Genomic DNA, 9,433 nt, shown 5'->3' with positions numbered 1-9,433 from the left:
TCTCCTCCTCCTCCGGCGGCGCGGCGCGGGGGGCGGCGCGGGCGAGGGCGGCGGCAGGGCTGGCGCATCGGCGTGGGCGTGGGCCAGGGCGACGACGGCGCTGCCTCGGGCGGCGCGAGCAACGATGGCGGCACTGACGCGAGCGTGCGTGTGTGCGTGCATGCGGTGTGTGGACCGGCTGGGCCTGGAGGTTAAATCCCCTCTTTGCCGAGTGCCCCCGATCTGGCACTCGGCAAAGTTTTTTTATTTTTTTTAATTCTTTGTCGAGTGCCACCTGGTCCGGCACTCAGCAAAGAGGGGTTTTTTAATTTTTTTTAAAAAATCTTTGCCGAGTGCCATAGGTCCTGACACTCGACAAAGAGACTCCTTTGCCAAGTGTCTTCTTCTGACACTCGGAAAGAGGCTCCTTTGCCGAGTGTTATTTTTTTGACACTCGGTAAACCATATTTTTTCACTTTTGACCTCCAAACTTTTTCTGCAGTCCTCAGACAATACCTGGTACTCCATGTTCCAATGTGGCACATTTCTCGAACTTTTTCTATATTTTTTTAATTTATTTCATTTAATTGAATTTTCTTGGATAATTCAAATTATAACTGCTAGTCATTCGAATAGTGAAAAAATGAATGGAAAAATGATATTCATGTTATTTAGTATAATGTGAGGCCATATCCACGAACAGACCACCAATTTCGAACATCTTGTTCACGAAACATGACCACGAACTTGTGGTCCAGTTGTTTTTAAATTCTATAAAAAGCAAACGAAGTCCGAAAATCATGAAACTTGTCAAGATGTCAAGATATCATATGTGGAGGCTATGATAAAAAATTGAGGAGGTTTCGCACAAGTTGTCACTTACGATGCTTGTGGATCATCGAGCCTCATCTTGTGTTGGTTGTGCGGCACCCGGTTGCGGGTTAGGCATATGATGTCTATTAACGCGTGAACTTTCAAGTGAGTGAATCGCCACAACGGGGACTAGCTTGTCGGCAAGCCAGTGAACCTCGGAGGAAAAATTGAGGCCCTGTTTGGTTGAGCTGTGGCTGTGGGAAAAAGCTGCTGTGGGCTGTGAGCTGTGGAAAAGCTGCTGTGGGCTGTGAGCTGTAGAAAAGCTGAAAGCTGTTTGGTTAAACAAGTATAAAATATACCTTTTATCTTTATCTCTCTTGAAACAACTATGGAAGAACTTTTTATTCCACCAATTTCGAAAAGCAGAAAGCCAAAAGCCAAAAGCAGGGTCAAACCAGCTTTCAAAAATGAACTACGGAAAAGCAACTGCTTCTGAAAAAGCACCCTCCAAAAGCAGCCCCTTTGGTTGGGCTTTTGGCTTTTGGGGCCAAAAGCCAAAGCCAAAAGCCCAACCAAACAGGGCCTGATTGTGTCATCACTTGTCTCCTTGGTATTCATTGGATTTCTAGATTGATCACTTGCCACGGTGGTATATCATCTCTACCTCTCTTGCATTACTTTTCTAGTGTAGCTAAGCTCTGTAGTGTATTTAGTTTTGAGAGCTAGCTTGTATCTTGTTAGTGGTTAGTGAGTCTCTTTAGTTAGTCTTTGAGAGCTCACTAACTTAGAGGCAGTGACTTAGCCCTTTGTATGTGACATAGAGATTATAGCTACTAGAATTGTGATAAGTGGTTTGCATAAGCTAGCGCAAAACTTGCTTCGCCTCATATTTGTCTAACCATTTGGCTCAATGTTGTTGTAGTTTTTTTAATAAGCTATTCACCTCCTCTAACTATTAGGACATTTCAATAGACGGTAGGTTGGACACAATTTTCAGCCAGTTAAAATCAGGCACGTACACGTCGTAGGGTCCCGTAGGGGCATGGGCCCACGCAGCTCGTACTGCCTCGGAAAAGCCTAGCAAAGTGTCAAGCATGTCATGCAGGGGACGGAAGATCCATGGCAGCTGTGAAAACACACGTACTGTATGGCAATTGACAATGCATGCATGGGCTGGTGGTTTGTATTAGATCTTAAAACCGCACCTTATACAGTAGTATCTTCTTCTTTGGTTATCCTGTATCGCCGTATCGGTGACCAAGAAATTATATTTCTTCACTTATTCTATTGTATTGCGTGTAATCGCCTCTGTTTTTTAAAATCACAAAAAAGTTTTCAAACTATGCCAAAAAATAGAAAAATATTCTTTTGCTGAGGCAGCCATCTCACTTCATATGCGTCCTAAGTCTCACATTTGTTGCACAAATTTCTCTTACTGTGTTCTTGAGTATTCAAACTCACGACCTCGGCCTTACAAGAGATTCTCCTACCATAAAAGTCACATATGACTAAGTATAGGCTGCTATCTTTTTGTATTAATTAATGTTATCAAATCTTGTTTTCAATATTTTAGCTATTAAATGATATCAAATAAATCAAAGTTTTAACTACAAAGTTTAGATCTCGCCAAGTACTATAATTTTAGTACGGGAAGAGTTTTCATCTGAGGTCTTTTGAAATTTTTGAAGATTTGTATTTCAAATTATGAGAATTAAAACATATATTTAGGCTTCTAAACAAACTCAAATCAAATGTCGCCGACTACAAAGTTTTAGTTCTTGTTAATGTATATAATTTAATATAAAGTTTCTCTTCATCTGGATCTATTTGAGAAAGTTACGAATTTAACCACTCAACAATTATTCATATGGATGGTTTGGTCAGCTACACCTAGAATCCACCTATTTTCAGGGGCAGTTTGTTTGCATAAGAAACTGTCTCTGAAAATGTGATCTTTAGGGACGTTTGTTTATGTCAACCGCTCCTACAAATAGGTAGATCTTTAAGGGATGGTTTTATTAAGCCAACGAAAGGTGTGCAGAAAAATGTTTGTAGAGACGGTTTACTATATAAAGTGCCCTTAAAAAAGGGAGGCGATGTAGTAGTAATGGGAGGTGAATTTTTCTTTGTGTGCCCCCGTCTACTTGTGCTAATATGCATTGCCTATGTTGGTGATGTGCCTAAGAAGCAATAGACACTTTGGATTAGATTCATGCATGGACCAAAATAAGACATTGATCCACAAGAAACATAATGAGTCTATAGGATAGACACTTATTAGCGGAGTCTATATATATATGAGAGGAGGTGGGGAATGTGTGAAGGACTTCGATCACCCAAAAGTCCTCACCACCACCTCCTCTTGCCCTCCCACGAAACCCTAGCCACGCACGCAGATACTATGGAGACATTGTTGTTGTCACTGCAGTTTTGAGTAACAGCGAATGCGAGCGGGCAGACGTGAGAGGATGATTGCCTACTTCCTCTACACTGATGAATATACTAGCACTGGTAGAGAACCGAGCTTTACTCCCGGTGGGGAACCCCCTCTAGTCCCGGTTCCCCACCCGGGAGCAAGCATCCGGGACTAAAGGGGGGGTCCTTTAGTCCCGGGTCAGGAACCGGGACTAAAGGAGGACCTTTAGTCCCGGTGGGTAACACCAACCGGGACTAAAGGTGCCTCCTGACATGCCACGATGGCCGGCACCTTTAGTCCCGGTTGGTAATACGAACCGGGACTAAAGGTTTTTTTCTTTTTTCTTTTCTTTTCATTTTTTTGTTTTCTTTTCAAAATAGGTTTTTGAAGTCGTATTGTACGCTGCTAATTATACATTTATATGCGCATATAGTATGTTTCGGTTCAAGCACAATGAACGTATTAAATCACACAATTCAAGCATAGAAATATATATATATATATATGCATGCATCATATATATATTTACATGCATGCATGCATATGTGTATTTTACATTATATTATTTCATATGCATATATTACAAAAGATTGCATTATAGTTGTTGTGACATAACAAGTTTCTTCTCATCCTCTAGCTTGGCTTCAATGGCAGTGTTGGGTCGAAGTAGAACTCGCCCTTGGAATCGATGACCTGCTCATTAAAAAATCCGGCTATAGACTCTTGAATTGCTTTGATTTGGTCTTGCCGTATGACCTTTTCCTCCAACCATCGAGTCTACAGGTTTGAATTAAAGGAAAATAAATTAATATATGTACATATATATATATATATAAAGACATAGTAACACAATCAATAATAATAATTAAATGAATATATAGTGTATTTTTAACGTACTTTGAGTCTCTCTGTAGGAGTTCTTTGGGAGAGCACCTTGATAAACTTGCAAACATAGTAACCACAGTAGTTGTTCCCCTGTTCCTGCCTCAGACACCACTTTACGAGAAAAAGATTTGTCATCCAATCTGGTGATCCGGTGAAAGCTATATGTTTAATTAATAAAGATGATGCGATTCAGGGGACTTACTTTCAATGGGATTACATTCAGTGGCGCTTTGCATTTTTCCATGTGTTGCTTCTCAATAAAGGTTTTCCAAACACTGCCCAATAAAAAATTTGCCACGTCATCAGATATAGTTAATCATCATGTTTGTGTGTATATATAGTTGCTAGAGATCCCGAAATTACCTCTGGATAATATCTATCATATCTTGGTAGTCTTGTTGTGGTTTTCTCATCGAGTCATAGATTATCAAGTGACTTTTCACCAGATCGATGTCCATCAATATCCAGTGATTGCTGCATGTGTTTATAGGATATAACGCATAACACTCATTAATTAACTAGAATCAACATATGAGCCATTAAGGCTATGATCGACATGATTAACACTCACTTGAAGTTATAGGGAAAGAGTATATCCTTCTTGTGGCGTTGGTTCACTAAGAAGTTCATGATGTTACTCTCTGACTCAGACTTCCAATTAGTCATTGGAGTAATTGGGTCTTTGAATACTATATGGGGATCAACAAAACCAATTTCATTGCAGCCTTCCTTTCTGAGCTCTGTCATTGTAAATCTGCATATATATAGTACTTGTTAGGATAATTTATATGCATATGCACACATATGATGAGTTTAATAATAGATCGAAAGAATTATTACTTACAGGCAATAGCAGCTAATGATAACTTTGTCCAGAGAGGTAAGGTGGCATAGTTGATGAAATTCTGCAAAGTCAACATACATAACATCATCGCCACGGAACCAATGTTCGTCTCTAATTCTGACACCAACGCAGAAGTCTCCACTGGTAGACGCCTGCATGTACCACTTGTTTAGCAGGTACATTTGCGTCCCCAGATCAGATAAGGCTTGAGGGTTGTATAGACTCTGGCCTAGTACAAATTTTTTCTTCCAAATATCAACCTCCGCCGCACTCTCAATTTTTCCATCACCAAACATCTGGTAAAGGTCGAGACCAGTCTCATCAAGAAATTCACCAAGGTGATCCAAATCGACATCCGGAGGTATGTTTGCCTGATGCATTAATCCTAAATTCGAACCATATTCATTACCAACAACTAGCGGGGGGATTGATTGGTGCGCTTGTTGTCCGAGTTGGGCAACTCCTTTCCCTGCCCGCTTCTTTTTCTGTGCCGCCTCAATTGACTTGGTGAGAGTGCGGTCATAGTCTGATAACGTTGATTTGGACGGCTTACGAGATTCCCGCTGTTGATGCTGGTAAGAAGTCACCTTTTTTCTTAAAATATCCGGAGCTACGAAGAAGTACGGTTTCTCTGGGTTTCTCCTTGCTTCTTGATTCATTTTAAGTTTGTCATAGAATCTAGACATGTCTTTTTTATATGCATCAGTTCCTTCTTCCTTCTCTTCAGATATTATTTTGGGAATAGCCCTTGGTTTCACGGTGGCTTTCTTTGCAGGCGGGGACTGATTCTTCGTTTGAGGGGCTGGCCTCTTGCTAGGCTTCTTGGTAGGCGGGGGCGGGGGAGGCGTTGGAGACCTCCTTGGAGGTGTTGGCAGCGGCGTTGGAGACCTCCTTGGAGGTGGCGGCTGTGGCGTTGGAGACCTCCTTGGAGAGGGTGTGGATGCAGCCTCGTCTTCCAACACAATGTCATCGTACAGAGCACTATGATGATCTGGCGATTGAACAATTGGATTTAGGTTGGGGGAGGATCTGCTACAAAAAAAGGAATGACATATTATTATGAGCAGATTGTTAATTATTTAAGCCAATACAAATTAATGATGTAGTGTTTTCATCCGCACGTACCTATGGTGAGGTAGTTCAGAAGGAGGTGGAGCCGACATCCCTGGAATGATGATGTAGCGCTTGCGCCATAGAATGAATGTCTTCTCCGCTTCTCCTAGAGTCTTCTCGCCATCACCTCCAGGAATGTCAAGAGGCAAATCACTAAAACCTTTTTCAGCTTTATCTACCGAGATGGTGGCATATCCTTCTTGGATTATATTCCCATGAATCCTTGGTGTCTTGGTTCGGTCGATAGGATTAACAAGACCGATAGCCACCTTGATTGTGGAATTCTCCTTCGGAATGTGTAGCTCACACGTTGTACAAGGTTCAGTGACGTCATCCACAGGGAAGCACAGTCCTGTGTCCCCTTGATTTGGTATCTCCGTGGAAGCGCAGCTGCTTTTCAACTGAACAGATTGGCTAATGTTGATTCCTGGCTCTGATGCCTGCTTGCTTGCACTCACTGCTATTTGCACTTGCCTTTTGATTTCCTCCTGCATTCTCGCTTCAAGGTTTTTTTCCCGCTCCTGTGCTTCACGCACCGCTTCCTCCAACCTCTGGAGCCGGTGTGCCTCTTCTTCCTTCTTTCTCTGGCGACTTCTGTAGGAAGGTCTGTCCTGAGGGAATCCATGCTCCCACGAGACACTTCCTTTGCCTCTAGTTCGGCCACCATGTTCAATAGTCCCGATGGCGTATGTCAGCTCATCCTTCTCTCTGTTGGGCCTGAACTCACCACTAGCAGCAGCTCTCTGAGCATAAAACAATCTTTCTGCTGCTTCTTGCAGTCTTGCGCCATAAACGCACTTCCCTGTCTCCTGGTCTAGTGTTCCCCCATGAGCGAAAAACCAATTCTTTGCACGTTCTCCCCACTCGAGTGATTCTGGTCTGATACCCTTGGCAAGAAGGTCTGCTTCCATTTTGTTCCACTTCTTAATGGCAGTCGGGTAGCCACCTGATCCCAAGGTATGGTGGTATGTCTTCTGTTGGGCATTACGTTGGTTCTTTATCACCCGACTCACACCCTCTTCTGAAGTCTTGTACTGTACAAACTCATCCCAATAGGGCCTCTGCTTTGAGATCGGGCCTGGGACAGTAAAATCTGGTGCTATGTTCTTCTTGACATACGTCGTGTATAGGTGTTTCTTCCAAGTCTGAAACTGGGTGGCCATCTTCTTCATTGCCCAATCCCTAACTCGCTCCTTCAATTCATCACCATCTATTATATCATCATAATCATCTGTTTGGAGCGTGAAATGTACCAAGACATCATTCCAAATTAACGCCTTATCACGATCGGAGACAAAACTGATATGAGGAGCATTGGTCTTCTTCTTCCATTCACGGGTACTAATCGGGAGCCGGTCCCGTACAAGGTAACCACAGTGGTGCACAAATTTCATTTTATTCGGCCCCCCCGGTTCTCCTGTATCCACATTGAACTCCGAGATGATGAAGCGACCCTCCAATGGCTTTTTGGGACCTCGAACATTTTTACTCTTCGTTGTAGTTGTTGATGTCGATCCAGAGGGCTACAAAACATAAACATTATTTTTAATGTCATGAGCACACATAAGACATATGATAATATATATATATAGCTAATAATAAAAAATATATACTTGGCCAATATGTTGTTGCTCATTTTGTTCAAGAGCTAAGTACTGACTCCCGTCATCTACATCCTCTTGCACGTTATTTTTAGCACCATCATCGCCGGCAACTTGAGTGCCAGTGTTGATCAAATTCATCATCAACTCCTCCTCATCCATATTTCTCGGGTCGGCCATCTAGCTTCAAAAAACAAAACCAATATATAGTACGTCAAATCTTTGCTTATTACATGCGTAAAATCTACAAACAATATGCATTATTAAATCTTGCCCCTCGATCACGGACGCAATTCGCCACACTAGGACGAACTACGTCGGTACTAGGGCGAATTAGGGCACGAGAAAGGGCGGTGTGACAAGAGTGGCGGTGCTCCACTCCGCCGTATATATGTCTGTACACATGGGTGAACGAGGGCGGCGGTGCTCCGCCGTATACATAGAAACGCATGGACGAAATGCATATGAATACAAATGACGTATATATACATGTCGGCGCGGTGGCCGGTGTGCTGACGACGATGACGTGAGGCGGGCTGGCGTGCTGACGATGACGACGACGTGAGGCGGGCCGGGGCGGTGTCGGTGCGTGATGTTGTGATCCTATGTACCATGTGATCAACCATGTAGTCATTCATCATATGAGAAAATTCTATGTTAATAATATAAGTATAAGCCATTATGAAATGTAAGTATACGTGTCTTATTGCTCATATAACCATTACTATTTCCGAAATGATAAGAATTTATTTTCTTCTTCTACAGGCGATCTCTGATGCTATGATATAAAGTTTGAAGATAGTCTTCCCGGAAAAAAATATGTAATGCTCATATTACTTTAGCAACATTAATATATTATATCTGTATATTCAAAGTTCACAAATGAAGAAACATGTGATATTTTTGATAAACTAAAAAACGCTTAGTTTATAAACTGGGTATCAAAATTGAGTTCCTATTTGACCATTATATATCCTACAACAAATCCTTCAAAAAAAAGACCCTACATGAATATATTTGGATAAAATTTCGTTAACAAACATTGATCTATGAAGATAGAAAAAATTCTTCTATTGAAACTGCATCTTGAAATAATGGCATATCATATAGTGATGAATATATGGCGGTTGATGGGCTGGATCATTAGCGGATGGTTCGTAGCGTTGTTTCCAAATAATATATAGCGTGTTTATTATACAAGCCATGGATTTACATCGATCTAATTAATTTCTAAAGTAATTTCATTGGTGATCCTTAATTATACTTGTCATTTAGAGTTCCAAATATTCAAAACTTGCCTTAAGATATATTTTTATTTAAAATCATTTAGAGTTCCAAATATTCATTTTTAGTTTCTATAGATTTTGTGATTCAAAATTTGGAATTTTCAATCGACCTCGACCGTTGACATGGCTTACACCAAAGTTGTAGTTTTCGACGTGATCTATAACTCGGCAGTGGAGGGCTCGGACGAATGTACAAAGAGATCGACGAATATATCACCTCGAAGCTCGGCAGTGTACGTACTGGAGGGCCTCGGGCCGGCGCGGTGGGGCAACGCGCGGTGGAGGGCCTCGGGCGCGGAGGAGGGCGCGGTGGAGGGCCACGGGCAAGCGCGGAGGAGGGGCACGGGCGCGCGCGGTGGAGGCCGCACGAGGAAGAAGACGGCGGCGCCGGTGTCACGGAAGGCGAACGGACGCGGCGCGAGGTCGAAGAAGAGGCCGGGCGGCGGTGTTCGACGAGGAAGAAGACGAGCAGATCGATCTGCCAGGCGCTGGAGGT

The sequence above is a fragment of the Miscanthus floridulus genome, chromosome 7 (genome assembly GCF_019320115.1).
Source record: "Miscanthus floridulus cultivar M001 chromosome 7, ASM1932011v1, whole genome shotgun sequence".
Taxonomy (NCBI): Eukaryota; Viridiplantae; Streptophyta; class Magnoliopsida; order Poales; family Poaceae; genus Miscanthus; species Miscanthus floridulus.
This window is presented reverse-complemented; position numbering follows the sequence as displayed.